Source organism: Camelus bactrianus, chromosome 15, assembly GCF_048773025.1.
Source record: "Camelus bactrianus isolate YW-2024 breed Bactrian camel chromosome 15, ASM4877302v1, whole genome shotgun sequence".
Taxonomy (NCBI): Eukaryota; Metazoa; Chordata; class Mammalia; order Artiodactyla; family Camelidae; genus Camelus; species Camelus bactrianus.
Genome location: NC_133553.1, coordinates 25,567,634 through 25,592,233, shown reverse-complemented (window position 1 = coordinate 25,592,233; position 24,600 = coordinate 25,567,634). Strand labels below are relative to the sequence as shown.

At 40.6% G+C, this 24,600-nt stretch overlaps 1 long non-coding RNA gene across 1 annotated transcript in view; it reads right to left on the bottom strand.

Moving 5' to 3' along the window:
* The window catches only part of LOC123614631 (uncharacterized), a 432,359-nt gene that overhangs the window by 164,653 nt on the left and 243,106 nt on the right, over window positions 1–24,600 (bottom strand). The window contains exon 4 of the long non-coding RNA XR_012499249.1: window positions 10,481–11,329. This is a non-coding gene — a long non-coding RNA (uncharacterized LOC123614631). The remainder of the gene's footprint in view (window positions 1–10,480; window positions 11,330–24,600) is intronic.

The window sequence follows — 24,600 nt, the reverse complement described above, 5'->3', positions numbered from 1 at the left end:
TGGGGATTCCTCTGCAGGAATCAAATGGTCACAGTCAATATCAGGGCAATGATACTGATAAGAATGAAGGATTGAATAAGAAAAATTGGCAAGAGGCTAGAAGAATGGCCAGGAGCGCTGGAGTAGCAGCTGGGGTGGAGGTGACTCCGGTGAGCAGGACTGGCAGCTGTGTGCCCTGCGATTTCTGTCATGAGGGCCTGTGGAGTTGCTGGCTGTGTAGCCGCATCATATTCTAAGTCAGAGCACCTCTTAAAGTCCCTTCTGGTTCCAACAGTCTACTTTCGCCACCAGCTTTAGGTTCTTCATCACCCCACCGCAATTCTAACTTCCAGAATCAATGAGTTAACCAAATACCAAAAACTCAGTCAAGGTTGGCCATACTTGAAGGAAGTTTAAAGCCGAGTCTCCTCTTTTCTTTTGGTCTTAAAAAGACTAGGCATGCGAGAGCAGAAAGATAGCTGTGGAGAGTCACTCAAGTCAATTGAAAGAAACTGCCCTTTGGGCAGTAAACACGCCCAATTTCCCAGTGCCTTGGGCTAAGCTGGTCAGAACAAAAGGAGATATTTGACAGGATAACTACTTGAACCAAGACTGGTTCTCAAATTTGTTTAGGTAGCAGAGAACCTGGCAATCACTGCCTTTTGTGAAATATAGAATGATGCTCTTTATCTATTTATATTAAAATAAATTATTTTGTAATATTTGTCACTTTATGTGAGATTGTGCCAGGTTAAAAAGTGGTAGCTGTCCCCAAAGGTATAGGAAAACATATATGCTAGAACTAAATCAAGTAAGTGGCAGGGCCAGAACAATGAAGGTCAATGTCAGTCTTCTAAAACCACATGATTTAAGAATTAATGGTTAAGTCAAATGCTGAAATTTGGAAGGAATTTAAATGAAATAAAATGACTCATTCTCCGACTTTGCGTGGGAGAGCAACTTTGGTGAAATTTTAAAAATACACCAGTGTCTACCCACCCCCTGCTTCCATTAGAATAAGCCTCAGGGAACTTGTAAGGGCCCCACCGGATTGAGTACGCATGTCGCCTTGCCCTTCATACTCTCAGCCCACGGGCAAACACAGGTTCCACATCCCGTCCTTCTGCTGCTGTTAATAATGCTCCCTTAACCCCATCGGGGCACAGCCTCAATTCACAAAATGTGAAGCCAGCGTTGGGAGGTAATCACCTGTTTCCTCATCCTGTTATTTCCCTCTACCTGAGGGTCATGCCAGCTGACAAGGTGGGTCAAAGAGCTTGCTGCACACAGGACAAGGGGGGGAGCTTCTGGGGATGAGGGCTGAAGTCTTCCCCAAGATGCAGGGATTACTTCATATCGTTCCTGGCAGAGCAAAGAAGGGGGATCAAAGATGTGAGGACCTTACATAACACACTCTCCCCTCCCATCAGGAGGACTTGAGGCGGTGTTGGCCGTGAGTTACATTAGCACTCACGGGTGATAGAACGTGTCACCGAAGTTGCCTCCAAAAAATATTTGTTGATCTACTGAATAACCAACTGCAAATTACCCTCATTATACTAATATAATTACTTCCAAAATGTTTTCTGGCAGGCAAAAATTCAGAGAGGGTAACATTAATATCCATTATGATTAATATGATTAATGTAGGTACTATGAGTTTTTCTCTTCAAAGAAAACTCAGCTGAAACAGCAAACCAATAACATTTATAATATATTTAAATTTTTCATAAACCAGTTTCTTATGCTAATAAGTTAAATTTGCTTAAAATTATTTTGTCTCTTTTCTTTTTCACCGTTTGATACTTTTCTGATTATAATATCTCAAGTATTTATATACTAACAAACACCTTACTCATCCGAAATCATTCAGCTGATAACTGTGACTCTCTGGAATATGGCCAGGTTTCTGCCTTGGGAAATGTAGGCACCTGGTAAATTTCTTCTAAGAATAAAGTAATTATATGCATGTCCTTCTGTAGCATTTATTATTCCATGCCAGAGTTAATTGTTCTATTATACTGTAAGCAACTTGATGGTGTAAAATATTTCAGCTTCTTTTCCATCCCTTGGCCTTTGGCTTGCCTGTCACATTGCAACGAGAAATCAGTTTCTGTGAGATAAAATATATTTCAAAAATATGCCTTGAGGGGAAGCCTAGATAGAGGTATTGGCAAATGCTATTCAGAAAGTCCAATATATTCCACCAACTTCAACAAATGGGCAGCCCAAGTCTTTTCCTCACTGACGCTCAGTTTCTCCATAGGTAAAATGAAATGTTCGGAAGGCATCATCTTTAAGCCCTCCTCTAATCTCGATATTTTGTGTCACTCCAGCATCCATTCCTCTGTATGCTATAAAACAGCATTCGTTTTCACTCAAGCTTTCCCACTGCATGGAAAGGCCACACTGAGTTGTCAAGGCTCCTGTGTCAGAGGCCCTGATAAACGAGGGAGGTCCCTGTATTCACAAGCATCACAAGCCAACCATTACATTCATGGGGTCCCTGCAGTATCCACCAGCAGGGTTACCTGGAGCAGCTCCTCTCATGCCGGCCTTGCCCAGTCTGTACCCAGCGGACAGCCATTCAGCTGCTCCTGAGTGAAGCCAGCCCCTGCAGAGGATGTCTGCCAGGGAGACCGTCAGAGGCCACCTCTCGACCAAGAGTTTCTGAGGCCCAGTAAGAGGAAGCTGGGTTCCAGACACCTTGCTTCTGCTGCTGCTCCCTGTCCTGCCCACAAAAGCCTGCCTGCTTCAGGACCTACAGGCAGGTCTTTTGTTAGAAAGAGCTTTCTTTCTCCTTGCTCATTTCCTTCTGGTTTATGCTAGCCTTGTTTCTCATGAAGCAGACTTTTGCGTTCACTTTTTTCTTCTATACATCCTCAGCCATTTCAAATTAGCTACTTATTCAGGGAAGACTTTAGGTTCTGACCAGTCTTATGCAGAAAACAGGGAGATGGATATTCGAGAGAGATCTCAGCCTCAGTCTAAGAGAAAGACATGTACACTTAGTTAGAGCTCACAGAAGGATGGACTACATCGCCCGCGTCCCTGACTCTGATAGTCAAAATAAGGGCAGGGGGGTCCTCGTCTCCCAGAACAGGAGATGGTTCACAGGTACGTGCAGCTCCACCCTCCTCTGCAGCATCCGCCGTGCTGGAACACAGGCTCCCCGATCTGCATCCCACATGTGCCCTCTGTCAAGGCGGTAGGGCTCATAACACTCAGCAATGTCTTATGAGGCTTTTTCTAAAGACCTTCCACATCCCAGAAATTAGCAGAGGCAAATCTGCTTCTCATTATCCTGATAGTCAATGATTTATACCTTCCAACTTGGGGGAGGGGAGAGGGCCAAAGAAGGTGAACCATTTGGCAAGTTATTAACCCTTCTAGGAGAAGGTGCTCCCAGCACGCCTCTGGAAACAGGTCACCATTCCTGATCGCTCCACCCCAATGGACTGTCTCCTTTCCTGGGTAACAAATGTATTTCGTTTTCTTGAATTCCTGACATTCTGCCTATTAGGATAGATGGAAACAAACTCCTCAACCCACCCCTTTTTAACCTCAACTGTTTTCCTCCAGTGAGTCCCCATTATATGAACTCTGCTTTCTTCCAGTTCTCCTACAAGTCCCTGGGGGCTCCTCTCTTCATTCACACACTCATCAGTCAGTTGAGCAACACATATACTGGGGGCTCTTTGACAAGGAGGATTTTTGTCATAAAGACGAATCTGCCGTTTAAAAATTCCACTTACCTCCACGTATCGAAAAATGTTTCTTATTATGAAATAGCTCTCAAGTTATGTAAATGTAAGGTTGTACAAGAATTTTTGTGTTAGGTGTTGATGTGTGTGTGTGTGTGTGTGTGCCTGTGAGTGGGAGAGAGAAAGAGAGAGGCTGCTTCCTTCCTTAGAACGTAGAGTCTGGGGAGGACTTTGCCTAAGGAGCACAAGATCTTGCAGAAAGGAGGAAATGGAGCCCCTAGATTCTTTATTTCAGATTCAAAGTTAGGGAGACAGTTTGGGGTAGATCAAGGCTGTCCTGAATCCTGAGTCCTCTTCTGCCTCACTGAAATTGGCCTATATTCTGGAAAAGAATTGGGTAGCCCCCTTTCCACTTTCCCTTGAGCCAAGAGCCAGTGTAAAGGAGCCAGCTTCTGTGGCCATTCCTCACAGCAAACTTCCTCTCAGCAAAGGGCTCGCTGAATCTCAAGAGCATTCCGAACTCCAAGGGTCCTGGGCCATGGATGGTTTCTGACCTACCACTGCTACAAAATGTGGGAGTCTGGCCTGTCTACAGGGGCTTGTTAGTCTCAGCAGCATGAAGGCTTTAGGCCACGGACGTCCTGGAGAGCCAGATGGCTGGGCAGGGAGGACCCCAGCTTCCAGGCTATTGCATGTGACAGGAGAGTGCACGTTCCCCTGGCAGAGTAGCCGGGGGCTCTGATTCAAAGTAATTCTTCTAGAAGCTTCTGAGCCATCAGCCAGAGTAGCCACATAGCAGAATCCAGTCAGAAACCTGTCAGTCTAATCCAGGGCTTCTTACCCTCAGCACCAGGGCATTTGGGACCAGACCATACTTTCTTAGGGGGCGGGGGGGGGGGAGGTTGCCCTGTGCATTGCAGCATCTTTCACAGCATCCTTGGCCTCCACCCACCAGATCCCAGTAGAGACCCTGCCCCCTCCAACACCGCCCAGATGGGACAACCAAAAGCATCTCCAAACACTGCCGAATCCCCTCGGGAGAAAGGGAGCAACAATCTCTTCTGACTGAGGCCACCAGTTTAATAGCACTCTATACCTCGGGCAGGTGCGTAAAGCTGCCGATCTATATTCTCCTCACCACCCAGAACAAGCCAAAACAAAAGCAAACATCCAAAATGTTTTCAATATTTTGTGAGGATTAATTTCGGTATGACTCGTATGGTGTGGAGCCTGGTGCTGGTGCAAGGTGGGTGCTCACCCAGTAGGGCTGGGTGAATCCCCCGCTTGCCCACGGAAGAGAGTGACTGAGGTTAGGGAAGGCCTATGGGGGCTTAAGTTTTCACCTGAAAACTGTATCTAATTAAGCTCCCTTTAATCTGATCTGAACATCATTCATGTGGCTGCACCACTTTTATTAACTTACGCCCCATAACTGAACATTGTTTGCAGCAAGCAGAATGACAGATGGAAATAGCATGCCCTCTGAAGGCCCTCTGCTCTCTGATCTCTGCTCAAATCCAGCTCTGCCACTTACTCGCTGGATGACTTTGGACGAGTCGCTTAACCTCAGTAAATACCAACATCATCACTATAAAGTCAGCTGAGTACTGCCAAACTCACAGGATAATTAAGAAGATGAAACGACTGAATAGATGTGAACCACTGGGCACCAGGCCTGGGACAGAACAGGCACTAGACAGCCCTCTGCATCAGCAGTCTCTGCGTTCATGTTGCCAGCACCTGTGTCCCCTATTATTGGGTACTAGCTTATTCCCCAAATCCAGTTCTGAACATCCTTGTACAGATGGCATTTAAATCTTTCTGTGTGTATGTGTGTTAGTGTTGCAGTGTTGAATTCACAGAAAAAGAAACTAGCCCTGACTGCTTCCACTGAGTTGGAGGGAGAAAAGTAAGTGTTGAATGAGGAAGAACCTCAGCCAACTTTTATCTCTGGGGCATGCTGACCTCAGAGGGCCTTGGCCCTGACCTGGAGGAAGGGAAAGCTTTCTCACAGCAAAGGTGCTCAGGCATGCCAATTACTGCAGGACATTTTAGAAATAGTCCTTGCTCTGAATTATAATCATGAAAATGCTACATTCACACAGACAAACTAGTCTGCTAAGTAGAAGTTCATGCTTATCCAGCACAGAATTTTAAGTTGTTCTAAACACAAAGAGCACAGTGCCGGGGCAGATTTATGTGCTTTGGGCTTGACATTCTGCCTCTTCTGCTGGTTGCTTGAACGATCTTGAGCGAGACCTCTCCGTAGCCCTTTCTAGATCTTGATTTGTGAGATTCTAGAACCCCTGGGCCCCTGCTCTTTTTTTCTGCTCTCAGTCCTTCGGAGTCTTCCAGAATAAAATTTCTAAATTGGCAGAGAAGGACTTCTTTGGCATCAAATGGCTCTTATGAAACAGCACACTGATGAGTTAAACGAAACGATTCAGAAAAATACCGATTAAGTTTCCCTTTAAATACCCAGGGGTTTAGAAATTAAGCAAAACTGCTTGGCACTATGCAGTCTGGATTCTAACAAACTCAAAATGTTTGAAAAATTGTTCAAGATGTTTTGACAAACAGAGAATGCCACTATGCTCTTCCCTGTCCCCTGACATCACTCTTCACTGCCAAAGGAAAAGCAGAATCAGAGTGTCCAGGGTGTAGAGATTAGCTAGTTTCCCAGGAGAGGCTTTTGTCTGTTAAATGGAGTAATTCCATGGTCCTTGTTTTAATACTCACTAGCTTGGTTCTGTTGAAAAGTAATAGAGCTAGTTTTTGCTTTATTTTAAAAATGAAACAAAATAAAAGCGAGTAACTATGAATAGTATCAAGTGGGTGCCTTAAACACTGGAATCGTATTTTTCAAAGAAAAGAAACAATTCCAGTTATGTGAACTGAATCTGTAACGTTGCCTGGCTTGATCAGCAAATGCAATGAACGCAAAGTGCCGCCCCCGTCAGCCCTACCAACACCACTACCATCAGCCGACCAGGACACTGACCCTCACTGGCTGCCCAAGGAGGGCCGGGATGTTTGTCAGGAAATAGAAAGACTCCTGAGAGGGCATGTGGCTGAGTGAAAAGGAGGACTGAATGATAAGTCAGAGGTCTGGGCTTCAGCCCCAAACCACTGCCGCCTGCACGTATCATGAGGAAGAAGCCAGGATTTACACAGAAAGCAGCCTCCCTCAGTGACCCCTCCTGAAAATTATGCGTGGGAAGAGAATCTTCGAGGTAACCTTCAGTTCTGGAGCATTCTAAGATACAGTCAGGTAGTATAATTTGTATCCTCAAATGAGAAACACAGTTCTATGTGCTGATGGATAAATGAGGGTCACTCATTTTCCAGTTTAATATAATTTTTTTCCAGGTGAGGAATATACATCTAGATAGATAGACAGATGCATAGATAGGTGTAGATTGCTGTATTTAGAGGCTATATTTATAACTATATCTGTATCTGTTTAATATAGTCTTTTTCCTCAATGGAACAATATTGATATAACTCAGCCCACTCATCCATCTATCTAATTTTCTTAACATTTTGCAATTTACAAAGTATATTTATTATCTCTTCTGCCTGAAATGGATCAATTACCTATGTCCCCAAACAATGCTCAAGGAAGCTGGTACTTCTCAAGGTGAACTCCTTAAGGTGACAAAGCTGATGAATGACAAAACTGGGGCTGAGTTCAACTCTACTGGTCCCCAAATATTTTCTTTGTAACATGGGCTGAGCTCATTCGACCACCATTCTACTGTCTGTAGAGGGATTAAAAAAAAAAAAAAAAAAAGATCATAGCTTTGGAGCCCTGGAGCAGCAGCAAGCCAGTAGGCTCTTTTCTGCAGTTTGATGACCCGGAGCCATTTGGATAATTACCAGGCTGAGACTGGTGAGACCCAGCCATTCTTTGGCAACTCAGTAAAGTGATCCAGGAGAAACAGTTTCCATCAACGACTCCCAATTCCCCAATCATGTCAGCGACCAAGCTGGGCTGGTTCGGGTTTTCTCATGGCAATCAGAGTCGATTTCAAGATTTAAAAGCCAAGTTCACGCTAGAGAACAAGTAGCCACACCTTCTCCCCTGTCATTTTATATGTTCTGTAAATTCTTTCTGCAACCATGAAATCAGGAAGCTGTAAGGCACTAAAGTGATATTATCACAAAGCTAGGGTTGGTGTTTTACCACACACAGGGATTTGATTTAAAACAAAAGCCATAGGGATGAACATGTCATAATAAAATAATTACGAATAATCACCTTGTAGCCTAGATATTGATCAAATTTTACAGTCTCCAAAATCCTTTTGTATTTATTTGTATGTACATCACTTGGTCATCAAAACAGGTTTGTGAGATAGGAAAGGTAAACATATTGTTCCCACTTTACAGGTGAGAAAAGTGAGAATTGCAGAGTCTTGGTAAATGGCATCCACCCGGTTGCCTGGAAGGGGAGCTGGATGGACTCTTTTCACTCCATCTCCCTCTCTTGTCACAGCTCATTCATCACCAACTGCTGGCCTTCCCTCCACCCAGGTATGCATCAGATCCATCCACTTCTTCGCAAATCCTCCAGCCCAAGTCTACTCAAACCACCATCCTCCCTTGTCTGCACCTTTGCAAGAACGTCCTCACTGGCCTCTTGGAGCTCTTTCCCGCTGATGCTGCACCGACGTCAGTGTGAATCTAGACTCTCAGGCTTGACCGGACTCCTCACAGCCTGTGCTCTCCAGCTCTCTCCTCACCACATCTCTTTCTTTCCTCTGCTCCCTGTGCTCCAACCACACCAGACTTCCTTCAGTTCTCAGATTCCCATGCTCTCTCTTGCCCAAGGGTCTTCCCACATGCCGTTGTTCCCACTTCTGGAATGTCTTTCCAGTCTCCTCCCCTTCTGGCTCCCATTTCCCTTTGCCAGGACGACTTATCTGCCTGTCTGATTTAAATATCACTTTCTCTGTGACTTCCCTCCCACAAGACTGGAATCTACACAGTGCAAGCCTCACTCAGTGAGTACTCAGTACTGCCTTTTCAGTGAATAAGTGAATGAATTAAGTCCCACCAGAGGCCTCAAACCAAGGTCTTTACACCATCAGTTTCAGTTCTGCCCCAACAAACATCTACTTATGCAGGATAACTGTGAATACTACCTCTCTGTCTAAAATTGCCAGGTGACCTGATGGTGCATAAATGCAGTCAGACTTTCCATCTTTCTTCCCAGACAGAGCAGCTGCCCTGAATCCTGAGTCCTCTTCTGCCTCACTGAAATTGGCCTATATTCTGGAAAAGAATTGGGTAGCCCCCTTTCCACTTTCCCTTGAGCCAAGAGCCAGTGTAAAGGAGCCAGCTTCTGTGGCCATTCCTCACAGCAAACTTCCTCTCAGCAAAGGGCTCGCTGAATCTCAAGAGCATTCCGAACTCCAAGGGTCCTGGGCCATGGATGGTTTCTGACCTACCACTGCTACAAAATGTGGGAGTCTGGCCTGTCTACAGGGGCTTGTTAGTCTCAGCAGCATGAAGGCTTTAGGCCACGGACGTCCTGGAGAGCCAGATGGCTGGGCAGGGAGGACCCCAGCTTCCAGGCTATTGCATGTGACAGGAGAGTGCACGTTCCCCTGGCAGAGTAGCCGGGGGCTCTGATTCAAAGTAATTCTTCTAGAAGCTTCTGAGCCATCAGCCAGAGTAGCCACATAGCAGAATCCAGTCAGAAACCTGTCAGTCTAATCCAGGGCTTCTTACCCTCAGCACCAGGGCATTTGGGACCAGACCATACTTTCTTAGGGGGCGGGGGAGGGGGGAGGTTGCCCTGTGCATTGCAGCATCTTTCACAGCATCCTTGGCCTCCACCCACCAGATCCCAGTAGAGACCCTGCCCCCTCCAACACCGCCTAGATGGGACAACCAAAAGCATCTCCAAACACTGCCGAATCCCCTCGGGAGAAAGGGAGCAACAATCTCTTCTGACTGAGGCCACCAGTTTAATAGCACTCTATACCTCGGGCAGGTGCGTAAAGCTGCCGATCTATATTCTCCTCACCACCCAGAACAAGCCAAAACAAAAGCAAACATCCAAAATGTTTTCAATATTTTGTGAGGATTAATTTCGGTATGACTCGTATGGTGTGGAGCCTGGTGCTGGTGCAAGGTGGGTGCTCACCCAGTAGGGCTGGGTGAATCCCCCGCTTGCCCACGGAAGAGAGTGACTGAGACTGCAGGAGGAGGAGAGCTGCCTTGCTCCTGGGAACCGGGTGCCCCCAAGTCAGCTCGGCGGCAACAGAAACTCCAGCGAGGGCAGGAGCCTGAGACCTCTCTGCTGAAGCCAAAGAAATCTGCAGTTTCGTTTGGGGCATAATCAGATCTCTTCTGGAGTGTTCCTTCTACCCGGCCTCCAGAAGAGATGATTTTCACTCATGTACCGTGTGATGGGGGTGTGGCTTCAGATGGTGAGGAAGCTGTCCCAGAAGGAGGTCAAGGGTGGGCCTCCCCTGAGAAAGGCAACAGCCTATGCCACACACAGGGGAGGGGAGGTAGAGGTGGGTATGAAGCTCGGCCCCGCTACCCGCTGTGTGACCTTTGGAACTCAGCCACCCTGAGCTTCACTTGCTATCCTTACAGGGACAACATCAGGGGCAAATGGCCTAATGCACGCAAATCGCTAGGCACAGCGCGGGCACCAGGGATCACACAGGAGAGGTAAGCACTGATGATATTAACTACTGCTGCGTCAACTTTTACTGCGACGGTCCTATTATCATCATCACGACCCTCATTATTGGCCAGAGTATTTGAAAGAGCATTACCTTTATGGACTTCAGATCTGCCACCTCCTGGAGTCAGCCGGGCCACTGGTCTCTCTTCTGGATTCCAAAGACTAGGAAGCAGGCAGGTCGTTTTAGCCCGTTCCTCTCTGAAAAGGGCTTGAGGTCCATTTCGGGTAAAAATCTGTGTAGTCTCTTGTCCCGGGACATCAAAGTGGCTTTATCTCTCTTGGCAGGTTAGGCTACGAGGAATACTGAACATTTTTCTGTCACACCCATTGCCAAGGGTGCAATTTGGGAAAACAAGTGGGGATTTACAGATAGTAACTTTCCTCTTCTTCTATTGATAGTCTGAGATAATTCATGGCTAGCTTTGGACAAATGCAAAAATGTGCATTTAGTTTGAATTTGGATTCATTCCTCATGAATATTAGTCATCTCAGCCTAAAATGCAAGCGCTTCTCTGTTTCAACAGATGGGAGGATGGACTGTGAAATCATACTACAGCACAGGGGGAAAACAAAAAGGTTGAAATCAAATTTAAAGCTAAGTCTTGGCACCGTGGGACGAAGTGTGCATCGCCCTGTATTTCCTTACAAAACAAGGAATGTGCTTTTAGGTGTGGTTTACATTCTTGAAAAAATGATGGGATGGGAATATTTATAAACCAAGTTTGCTTGATGATTTAATTCACTGTAGGAATATTTTTTTGCAGATAACTCTTCATGCAGAATTTCCTCTTACTGAATGCCTCAATCAGAGACTGGCTCAGGATATGTCATGTTCTGTTGTCAGTGATGAAAAGATGATTCCGGGGCCTGGCTGCCTTCTGTGTCCTCTTCAGCCTCTTGATATTCTGCTGCTCCCTGAATATTCCCCTGCTCCTCGTTCCTTCAGCATGGCAGAAGAGAGACCAATGTTGGACCAGTTGGCAACTTGGGAGAGGAGGAGAAAGAAGTGGGAGAGAAACAGGAGGAAAAGGAGAAGAAAGAAAAAGAAAAGGAAGAAAAGAATTGGAGCAGGAGAATTTCAAATTAATACTTTTTTCCATTACATCACACCAATTAATGGAGCTCAATAGGAAAATGGACTTGTTAATTCTTCTGATTTGTTGAGCACCAACTGTATACCAGACACTGTAATTGGGACTGGGGAAAAAATTAAACTTTTATGATAATGAGGCCAGAATCCATCTAACATTGAATAGATATAAATAGAGAACTCTAGTTTCCATAATTTTTTCCCCAAAATTTCCAATACTTTGATGTGTCAACATGCCAAAAGCACAATAATTTTTGTGGTATAAGAATAAATGAAAGGCTATACAAGATCTTGAAGTTCCTTTTACATCAAAGAAAGAATGGCATTCACCATATTTAAGTTTAAGGTATTTTTTACTAACATTGGAATTCACTAAACACAAGTAAATCCTATGTTCTATACATAATAAATCTTCTAGCATGTTATTGATCACCTAAGGATTCTCACTGACTTCTCAGTCACCAACACAATTTCTCAGAAGTAGTTCTGGTTAACTAGAGTCATACAGAAAAACTTTCTAGAATAATAAAAATACAAAACTTCAGCTTTGTAAGAGAGTCTAGAACCATTCTTTTTTCCTGAACAGATCTCCATTTATAGATAAGAAAAGAAAGAACTAACTGAATTAACTGAAGAACCATTTCACTGCCAATTTTTTGAAAGTAAAGCAGACACAGTTAAACTTTGCTGAGTATCTTTATGTACCCGATTTGGTTGCAGATACCTTCACCCATATAATCTCTTTTAATTCTTCCTTGGATACCATGAGCAAGCCTTAATGTTTCATATTTAACATATGAGGAAAGAGAAGCCCACAGAAGATGAATACCTTATCCCGAGTCACAGAGTTAATCTAACTTTAAGGCAAAAGTTTCACGAAGTGTTATTGTACTCAGTAAAGACAGAAGAATTTATACTACCCCAATTCTCACAGTTTCTTATACATTTAATAAAATACCTTGTATAAAACCATTTTGCCATTTGCCTTTTTTTGCTATAGAATTCAAGAGGACTTTCCCATTTATGTGACGCTTTAAGTGAGAGATTAAAATATAAAATTGTTTTTACTTCTTAGGTTTCCAGAATCTATATCGAGTGATTTGCTAGACTAATTATATTTTCTAATTCTTCTTAAAAGAAGGCTTTTTAAAATTGCTAAATAAATTTTGGGTAGCAACTGCAAAAAAAAAAAAATTGTCAGAGAAAACAGGAGCAAAAACAGGGTCACTTTTATAGCCTATTAAAAGGAAAACCCAAAGTTTTTATAGCCCAGCTTAGCTCTAACTGGATGAGTAATTAGGGCTGATAACATGGTCTTACTGTGTAGATGCCTGTGTTGAGTAAAGTAATGGTACCCAGATGACCTGCCCCCCACTGCAAAGAAACTGTCTCAAAATTACTGAAGGTGGATTTTTATATTTTATTTATTTATTTACTTATTTATTTATGTACAGTCAGTTACAATGTGTCAATTTCTGGCATACAGCTTATGGCTAAATACATGTTGCTGCTCCCCAACCTTAGAGGATTTTAATTCAGCAAGTTTGGAGTGGCTCAGAAATCTTGATTTTGTTTAAACCCCGCTCCAATGATTTGGTTGTTCAGTCATGTAGAACCATCAATCATGTTAACAATGTTTTACTTGTACCAGATATCGCCCAACTCCGAGCTTTATCTCATTAGTGTGGAAGCTTGGGCAAACCAAGAAAAATTTCTCAGCCTCATATTCCATACTATAGAGTGAGGGATATCAAACCTCAGTGGTGCCTTGTCCACCACATGGGGCCACAACTCACTTAAGATCATGAGTGCCAAAGGTGTTAAACTCTAAAGCTGTTTACAGTGTCCTTAACTTTAGTTGATGCCCGAGCAATCTGGTAGGTAAGAGACAAGTTTTGAGTGTCTGTTCCACACCAGGCACTGTCCTTGGTACTTTATCTTCTCAACCATCAATTTTTACGATTGCCAGGACCAGTCAAGTACAGAACTTTCTCCATGTTGCATCTGCCAGCCTTCCAGATGCTTCATTACAATCCATTAGCTCTATTTTACCTTTCTTTGACTGCTGACTTTTGGATTCAGTTCTTAAGCTCTGTTTCCCTCCTAGGATACGGTACGTGACTTGGTTATGCCCACATTGCCCTCCCTTCACTTTGCATCCTGCAAAAAAGGATCAGTCCCTCTCTCTTTCAAGGGACTCCTGGAGTTTCATTCCAGACATAGGTCCTGGGATTCTGGTTTCTTGGAATGGACCGTCAGACAACAAACATTTTGCAAGTTAAATGTCGTGATCTGTTTTTTTATAGATAAGAAAAATGAGCCTCTGTGATAAGTAACACACTCCAGCTCCACCACTAGGAAGGAGCAGAACTGGGATTTGCAGCCAGGGACCGTGCAGCTCTGAGTCCTGAAACTGTTCTACCAAATCATTCTATCTCCCGAGATTTCCAGGAAAATGGAAGCTTAGGAGGGCAAAGTGCAAGACAGAAACTTTCATCTTTTTGACTTTGCCAGACATTTTGCTCTACTTCGGAAGTAGACTGCTTATACTATGCTTCTGAGAACCTGTCCCCATTTTGAGGAGTGCTTTGATCACTCAGATCAATGCCCCCACTCTCCTAGTCTATGTGGTCTCTGTTTCTGAAGGGAAAGCCCTTCTTTTTTCCTGGTCACTATCTATATCACAGACCACAGAGCTTAGGATGACTTTTCTGTGCTTATACACAGTGTTCTGCCTCACTCTTTCCCCAAGTCAACTTCAGGCTGCTCTACTAAAAGAAGAGCAGGCTCTAAGCCCAGAAATCTGAAGAAATACCATAAGGGTAACAGGGATCAATATATTTCCCTTTACATTGGTTTTTACATTGACTGTGTGATTATTTCATTATATCTGTCACTCACATGTGCCTATAAGTTTATTGAATAAACCTAGGACAGTGCCTGGGATAAAATTCTTGTTCAATGAATAAGTGAATGAATAAATGAATGAATGGATAGATTAATTCTTTAAAGTTTCTATACCAAAAATAAAATTATAAGGGGAGTTGAATTTGGAGAGCACATTGGAAAACTATTTGTCGTATGGTGTTTGCTTGAGTAGAAAAATCCCATAATTTCCAAGTTCAGTCCATCAGTCACCCAACCAAACAAAACATTTTTGAGTACCCAGTGTGTACTAGGTTCTTTATTCCATGTTAAAAGGATGTAGAGTTGAACAAATAAGATACTTACAGGGCACGTACATCATTGGTTATGAGATTGGATTACACCTAAAAGCCACCAACCTCAGAAGCAGCGCACTAGGTCTTAGAGGACAGGTAGGGGGTTAAAAAAAAAAAGGGCTTTCAATTAGGAGGTTAGTGGGAGTAAAGATCACTGTTAAGGTGGTCAAGGAAGGCTTTGCTCTTAGAAAGAGTGAGCAGAGACTTGGTGACATGAATATGCTTGGCACGTACCAAGATAGGTGGACCTGTCTTGCCTACATATTGAGCTCTGATGGAAAAAATAAAATAAAATAAAACTATGAGATACTATTTAGGATATGACTGAGGCTGGATTGTAAAAGGTGGGTTTTTTCCTGTTTGTTTTCTGTTTTCTATTTTGTTTATTTGTTTGTTTGTTTTGTTTTATTTTTTAATGCAGGGTTAATGTCCTGAGTTTTGGAGCTCAAACTCAATGATTCTCTCTCCTAAAAAGGAGATGGCCTCATTGGCTCATTGTAGTGGGCACAGAACTGATTTAGCCATATGTAATTTTCCCTGTGTTTAAAGGTCTCTGTGTTTCTTTTGACTCCTTAAATTTTCAAAGGAAGGGGAAAAAGCATATTTAGTTGCTTAATATTTCTGTATATCTTAAAGGACCCTTCGTATTTATCATCAGAGACACACCAAAGCACATTACAAGTAATGTAAGCCAGCTGGCGTTTTGCAGGCCAAAGTCAGTTGATGGTTTAATAGTAAAAACCATCTTTTTGTTAACATTTTTCTGGAGCACATCACCAAAGAATGCATGGCCCCTTTTTACATTTTTCAGAAAAGAACTGTCTTATTAGCTCTTTTCTTAGGTTTCTGAATATTTCTAGGAGAAGACTTGGTCTGGTTTCTTTTGAGAACTCTTTCAGAGCTGTCTGAACCACCTTTCAAACATCAATGAAATTCTTTTTAATGTGAATTTGTGTATTCTCCAAATTTACCCACTTAGATCATGTCTAATAAACATATAAGGTTAGCAAAACCTTCTTGTCTAGGACATAAACTAATCTGTGTCCTCTGTGCTGGTTCAAGAACTGGTGATTGAAAAAGTAACTCAGAATCTAACTATTAGAGATTTGTCATTCACTGTTCTCTTCCATCTCCAAACCCTGATTTAGTCACAATTCATGGGTCTCCACACAGAATTGGAGAATGGCCACTGAAGTTCAAAAAAGAGGCCAAAAGGGTAAATGCTCTGTGCATCCAGGTATTTACCATTTTCCTGAATATTCCATGCTCCTTCCTAATCCTTATCTTTATACATAATGTACTAAACAGAATTTGGAGTCCATCCCAAAGACTACTTCCTCCAGGGACCCCATTCTTTGCCACTTCACCTTTTCCCTCCACCCTACTTCTGGCTCATTTATAGGGAATTTCACATAGTTTTATTACATCATATAATCCAACTGTGAACTGCTGAAGGGCAAGGACGGTGCCTAATTGCTCCACAATCCAGCTTTGGATGCATCATTGTAATTGGAACATAGTTTTGAAATGTCATGATGTCTATGTCGGGTACATTGTGGGAAGTTATTACATGCTTGCATAAGGAAAGATATTAAAGAAATAGCTCCAGGTGGAGCTACAGAGATCTATCTTTGGAGAAAGATACTACACAAAAGAAAAAAAAAAAGTTACTATCATGGATAGGGCAGTTGAGTTTAGTGCGTGTAAAATTTTCCCACCAAAGTTCTTCTGGAGGTAATCCTTTGATTGAAAACTTTGGTGGGAAAATTTTACATGCACTAAATTCAATTATCTAATTTCATCTTCTCAACAATTCTAAGGAAGTGGTTACTATTCACACACTACAGATCTGTAAACTGAAACGCCAAGTAGTTAAAATGCTGACTTAGGACTCGATCAGAACTCACGAATTTAAATGCTATAATTTTCTTTTCCTTACAGGGGTAAACTGAAGAGGAAGAGGGTAAATTATATCATAGACAGCATGAAAAACAAAACTCCAAACCATTACCTGCCCTGTTATCTTGTCCCTGATGCAAGAGAAAGGCTCTGGCCATAGAGGGGCGGAATATGACCCTGTCTTAACCTCTGAGGATTTAGTTCCCATAGCTTTTCCTCTGAGTTGAAGCTCCTCAAACTCAAAGTCATAAACTCCCAGGGGTCTCAGGATTCCTCCTGTTACTAGTCACCAGGCCTGGCTTTGAGTAGAGAAGATGGTGTACAAAACCCTACTCGCAAAGGAAAAAAAAGATGAGTCACTGTAATGTGATGATTTCCATTGGTGCAGCTGGGGAAAGACATGGCTTCTGCCAACATCCACTGAAGTCTCTTTGTGCCAACCCCTCAGAATAGAAACCCCTGAGAAAAACCAGGGGGCATCTCTCAGAAACACAAGAAGTCTGCCTGGGGTTTAGTTACATGTAAAGATTATACACTGAGCATCTAGGCTTCTGTTGGTTTTGCCCCTGTGCTGAATTTTCACCACATCGTCCCTCTTTCTACCTCCTGAGTCACTCAGAAGCCAGCAATGCTCTTCAAGAGTTGTCTCTTAGGAGCTCCTTCTATTCTAGAGAAATAAAGTGCCACAAGTACAAAATTCATATTTTGGCAAGGAGCTTCATTTACCAGCCTTTATCTTCCCACAGATTTCATTTTATTTAAATAGTACCTTCCTGGTGAATTGGGACCATGTAGACCCACCAAAGGCAAAACCCCAGGCAGAAAGGAGGACTTTGCGAGCTTGTTTGCTATTCCAAGTGACATTTCCTTAGATGTTTGCTGCCCTGCTGTGCAAACATAGTTACGCATGAAATAAAGTAAAAACAAAAAAAATTAAACAGCAGTTAGTGGTTGGATGTTATTTCCAGTTTGGAACCACTGACGAGGCTGCTATAGAAAACTCTTCCCTCTGTTATTACAAAATAACAGTCTGTGGATGGTGAAAAGAAAACACAACTGAATTTTCTTTTAACTTCAAATACAGAAGCTAGTGCATCTATCATTACCACCACATTACAATACATTATGGGAGAAGGTCATCGTAACTTTAGAGGGGTTATTTCCATCCACGTCTCTCATCCTCTCAAAATTGTTATACAGGGACCAGGACGATGCCAAATGCTCTGCTAAAGAAAACACACCAAGTTGAAGTGAGTGAGTTAGAGAGAATGAAACAGAACCAAAAGGTCAATGCATTGGGACCCAACATTAAAGCGGCAGGCTTGATCACAATGCGCCCAGATACAGCAGCATCAAGAACAGCCCCATTATCCTCGTTCACTTTTGCCTTTATGTCAACTTCTCCTTTTCCATAAAGACTATTCTGTATCCAAAGCCCACAAATGTGGTCCTTGTCAATATCCATGGAGTCAATCTAGGAACAAAAAGAATTCTCCCACCTCTTTCCTTCATAGAATTTTGTCATTACTTTCCTGACACTAATAATGATGATGATGATAAAAACAACAGCAGCTATAAAGTAGCTAATAAATACATGTTGAAGATTTACTACATGCCACATGATATTCTTATTTAAATCTCAAAAAAATCCTCTGAGGTGGTGATTAAAGACTTGCTTTGTATATTAGTTATGTGTCCAACTCAGGTGTCTTCGTATGGGACCTTCTGAGCTTATTCAATCACCATACTCCTCAGCCTCAGTCCCTAGTTAGTCCCAACTTGATACATGTGGTACAACTGTCCATAGGAGAGCCAGATATTCCGGAATACTTGGAGATATGGTGACCATGTCTACTCCAAATAACTAATAAAGATTATACCAGAACAATAAGTATACCTAAGCAAAAGAAATGCCAGTACATCAAAATGCTGCTCAAGTTTACCTTCTGACTTGGCTGATCATCTTCAATGGAAATGGAAGTAAACTAACATTTTCAAATGAGTGTATCATCATAGTTTGTACTTCATTTACAATGTGGCTCTTAGTTAAAGGATACGTGAATAATTATTGCACTGAGTGAGGGATATGCTTTAAAGAGCTCTGTAGTGTAACATTTATCTCCATTAAATATTTCTTAACAGTTGCAAGACATGACCTTGAATCAACCACCCAAAGCTGGCATTGCTCTTAAATGGGGCTACTCCACATCATGGCTCTCAGCAGTTCACAGCCATTAAGCTTGACATCATCATTTAGAAAATTTCTTAGATTTTTTTGGTTTTTAGATAGAAAACTAAAAATAACTCTTTTTCTTTTCTCCTCTCTAAAATGAACTGAAAACAAAAAACTAAGGAGAACATGAAATAGAAAAGGAGTATGCTATCTTTGATGAGTCTACGGGACACTTACAATTTCAAACTCTAATATAAAAAGAAGGGCTCTTGAGAGAAATGAAATGAGAGTGACGGTGAGAGACGACACCAAGAAAAGGCACCTGTCTTTAAAGATCTTAGGCCAGAACCAGATGAGTATGGTACCTCTTTGTTTTGGGTGACACAAGAAGTATGTGTAGAATCACAGTATGAGACTCTCTGAACACAGTTTGCCTCTATGGAATGGTAGGCAAACCAGGGTTGAAGAGCAAATGATCACTAACTTTGAAGAAACGGATGATGGCAGAGAAAGAATGAGAGTCAAAGAGCCCTTAAACTTAAAATAAGATTACATCACCCCCCTTTCTCTTTCTCATACACACACAAAAACTCACTCATTCATATTTTCACACACCTTCATCACATAGCATCATGTGTTTTTATGGTGAGCAAAAGAGATTTTCTGTTCTCCTGGCTCTTATTTTTACCTACAGGGCAAAGTGTTGATGAGCAAGTTTTTGTAGACAGACTCTCAAATTCCCTATTTTTTGGCTACTTAACTTGCTTCCAACCATAGCGTCCTCCCATTGGTCCCATGTCCACAAAATCCATTCAAAAATGTCTTGTTCAGGAAAGAAATCCTTTCACTCAAATACAACAAAAACAATAAGACTATTACTACTACTACTCATGGTATTAGTAGCAAGAAACAGAAAATGGTAAGAAAAAATTTTAAATCTATGAAACTTTTTTTGTTAAAAAAATGAGAAATTGAACAATACAAAGAAGGCAGATGAAGAACCACACAAGAAAAATTATAGTGTAAAGCAGCAGAAGGTTTTACCAAACACTGTCCACAACATTAGAGAATGTGAAGGCAATGTGACCTTTAATGAGGGAAACCCAATACGGGGCAAGAGAGAATCAATGAATAAATGCTTAGAATACCAACATGGCAAAACTCAGGAGAGAAGTGTAAGGGTGAATAGAAACCATCAGAGGGAAACAGGAAAAGACAAATACTGAAAAATTAGGAATAAGAAAAGTAGGCTTGACAACCCCGAACAAAAGGACACATTTGTAAAGAGCTTAAAGGATTAATGGGAAGATGATGGAAGCGGAATACATATGAAAGTGTACCAATATATGTATAATTGGTGTCCCTGAAGAAACGTACAGAACAAACGCAACAGGAATAAAATATTCAAATATAAACTTTAGGAAAGCTTTTCTGAAATTTAGAAATATTTTAATCTTCATATTTGATAGGCATTTCATGTTTCAGGAGAAAAATAATACAGATCAATCAAAATAAATATATATATGCTTATATGTTAAAAGACTTAGAGTATATAAAAATAATTCTGGAGATATGCTTGACGAAATAATCAATCTATAAATTGACAAAAATGAATATTTGGCATTCATTTGGCCATCCAGATTCTGAATACCTTACTATATCTAGGCAACTCTTCCCTGAATTATCAGTCTTTGTAAAGTGCAGTGACCAACCCTAATTTGAATAATGAAAATGGTAGGTATTCCCTTTCCCAGCCTTCTTGGTATTTGGGGCACAGGACTGGGGTTCACTAATCAGTCACAGTCATGTCATATTATGATAGAAGAGCTAGTAACGTCTGTAGGGAGAGGTGTTTATCCTTGGCATTGACAGAAAATGGTGGCTGGAAGGTCAAGTTTCTGGCACTGATGCTTGAATAAAGTCTAGAGGTAGCAGTGGTAAAAAGAGTAGTGTCTAGTACTTGGTGGCAGCAAGATACTGTGGTTTTAGCTACTATAAAGATAAACAACTAGACCGTTTGAAAAGAAGAGTCCAGAAATAGAATCACACATGTGTGAACAACTTACTTTTCACAAAAGTGGAAAAGCAATTCAGTTTAAAAATGGTAGTCTCTTTTTTTAACAAATGGTGCTGGATTAATTGGCTATCTGTATACACAAAGCAAAGCAAATGAACTTCATTCAATTCATATTTTCCACCACATACAACAATTAACTTAAAATGGACTTTAAATCTATATGTAAAACCTAAAACTATAAAACTTCTGGTAGAAAACAGAAAAGAAAATCTTTATAACCTTGGATTTTACAGAGAGTTCCTAGATACAGCTGCAAAAGCATGGTCTATAAATGTAAAAATATGATAAACGTCACCAAAATTTTAAATGTCTGCTCTCTGAAAGACGAAGAATGAAATGATATACTGCAGACTGGGAGAAACTATTTGCCTGTTGTATGTCCAATCAAAATTTATACCCAGAATATATGTTTAAAAGTTCTCAATACTAATAGTAAGAAAATAATAACTCATTTTTTGGAAAATAAGCAGAAGATTTGAACAGATAAGATATATGAATACCAAATATGAAAATGAAAGGATTATTAACATCCTTAATCATTAGGTAAATGCTCACTGAAACCACAATGATATACCTTTACATGCCTATTACAATGGTCTCCATGTAAAGGACATAAAAATACACGTTTTTAAACTAAATCATTTACAAAGATATTGATATAACCTCAGGGTAGGGAATGTATTTTTAGCCAAACAGGAAACCAGAAACCATAAATGAAATCATGGTAGATTTTTTACATTCCATGAAATTTCTTTAAACAATGACACATTTTATTTGCTTCATATCTTTACCGTGATTCTTATATATATTTTACAAGGCATTGCTAATTACTTTTCTTTCATTCTTGCTGAGAAAAAAATATATGACTGTTTTTGCCATGTAACTAGAATCTTCTTGCTTATTTCATATATCAATTTAAAAGAATCTATTCTTTTTTTCTTGAAAAAAATTTTTTTGCAGCCTACCAGCTTCGTATAGTAGGCCAGCTGTCATCATGGGATTGATTTTCATTGTACTTCTCAGCTAATTCCTATGTATCTTGTATCTCATGTTTCCTATTTCTCACTCAATTTTTTTAAACTTTACTATTTGAATATATCATCTAGAAACTTCCTGAGACTAGTGCATGGGAAATTCTATAGATGTTTTTATTTTTTTCTCATATATTCTCATCACTTAGCTGTGCATAAAATTCTAGATTCAAACTAATTTATTCTTAGAGGTTGGAAGGAAAACAATTTCATTATCTTCAAGCATCCATTATTGATGATGAAAATTCTGATGCCAGTTTGATTTCCATCCTCTGATGTTATGAAATTTTGCCTTTTAAGGATTTTCTCTTGATTTTTTTTGTGTTCTGAAATCCTGGAGAAAGAATGAAATAATTTAAGTGTATGTGTGCGCGCGCGTGTGTGTGTTCATGTGTGTGTTTGTGTTACCTTGAGATCACTCGAATATTCCTTTTGAATTAAAAAAAATCATTTTTTCTAAACCTATGGTAAATTGTTTTCTATCCTTTATTTATTTAAGTTCTTCTCCTTTTTCGCTCTTTCTAAAATTTTATTAAATGGCAATTCTTCTGGTACTTTCTGTAGCTTACTATTCTGTCATATTTACCTTTTTTATTCCTTTCTGGGAAATGTTACCAAATTTTACTCCTAGCCCTTCTGTTGAACTTCAAATTTTGGCAAACAATTTTTTATTTCCAATAGGCCTGTCACATGTTTTTTTTTTTCAACTTTTCTTTTTGTTATCATAGTCTATTCTTTTTTTATAGAGGCAACAATATCTTTCCATATCGTACTAATACATGTGAATTTTTAGTTCACTTATATTGCATGAAATATCTCTTTGTTTATGTTTAGTTGTTCTGGACTTTAAAAATTTCATTAGTGCTATTTATTATTCTTACACTTCTGGTAAAATCTTTTTTATGCATTCTATTTAGGCATGAAGGAGACTGTGGATTTTTTTTTAGGTAGTTGGAATAATGTTCTTATAGACCTTCTTTTTGATGATCTTGTTGGATATCTATGTCTGGTGTAGAAACTGTCAACTAGAGGGTTTTACTCTCAAGTCTTCTGGCAAAGTTGAGATGGCCATTAGACTAGAAGTGATACAACCTTTAGAAGCCTTAATCTTTCTCAAGAGGTAAACTGAATACTGTCAAAGGGGAACACTCTTTGTTTTTCCCTCTTTTGTTTGCCAGGCAACCTTTGTGTGCAGGTGGTCGTGGTGAAGATGAGGAGATCCAACAGGGCCGGTGATCTCTAGACTACCTTTATTAGTTCCTCTGTTTGGGCTCCTATTTTGTACATGCTAATTCTAAGTGGACCCTCTCCTACATTATTCCACAAAGATTGGATTTACCTCTTTCTGTGAGCTTACAAGCTAATGTGGAGAGGCAAAAAATACATAAGGTCAATAAGCACTGTAAGTTCAAACAGTGATTACTACTACGAGAGAAATAAAGTAGGGTGATAATTACGAGGTGAGACAGTGAGAATTAGTGTATTTTTTTGCCTTCAAAAATAAAGATTCATTTTCAGAGTAAATATTTGGAAAGGAAGAGCATGGACAGTCTGCATTCTTTGCTTTTGTGAATGTTTCATATGTTTCCTACATTAGTGAGGATAGAAACCAAATGCAAGCAAGCTTCATTCTTTGAAATTCACTGATCTGAACAGTTGTTTTTGAGATAGGACTTGCAATAAAGTATATATTTGTCTAGAAATATATTTTATAGCAAATTAAAGTGATTTTATAGTCACTATAAATGGTAGATGGGGAGGAATGAACATAAACTTAATACAAAACCTTATTTTAAGTTCAGTTAGTACAAATCATTGATGTTATTCTATAAAATAGGACATACGTTTATGTATATATATTTATCTCCAAAATCAGTTTCTGGCACAATGAGCTTTTTAAGATAATACAACTAAAACTGCATTACTTTAAAAATATCCTATAAAGCAGACTTCTTACCAAATTAGATTGACCTTTTCCTTTGTTAGTCCAAATCAGCGGGGTTTGACTAAATGCCTGGAAATATATAGAAAGAACCAGATGTCTAGATGTCACAAAACTAGCAAATCCCTAAATTTTATATAATTTCTGGCTCCATTGTGAAGCCTCGAGGGGAGCAGAAATCTTACTTTAAGTATGTGAAGAAAGGGCCCGCTGAGAAGGGAGGGTTGTTTAGAAAAGGCAGGTGGAAAGATGACAGAGGGGTGGGAAAAGGCAAGGTTTCATATTAGAATATCAGTCTGCATGGAATCAACATATTACTCGGGTTATGATTATAAAGTATGTGCACTCCCCATTTCTTTCCTTTCGTATTATCTGCTGCCACCTGACTCTTCTTTTCAGCTCTCACTGAGGCCTCCAGTGATGAATAAATGAATTCATGTTCCATGGAACATGATTTTCACAGGATATGCTAAGGTACTACAGGATACGAGGAGCTCTATGACCAACGAAGTTTGGGAAACTTTGCTAAATTGATACTTTTTGTTTATTGCAAAATTTCTCAGAATCTTTGGGATGCTAACATGAATTGTGAATATCTAAGGCAAGCACAGCATATGCACTGTTTCTCAAATGTATTTGGTCCTGGATATTTCGGCAGAACAGCTTTTTGTGACTAGTATTCCAATGATGATACTTTACGCTCTGTGTATTAAGCATTCAGCTATCAAAGAAGCTAAAGATGAGATTAAAACAGAAAATGAGCCCACAAGGTAGGCAA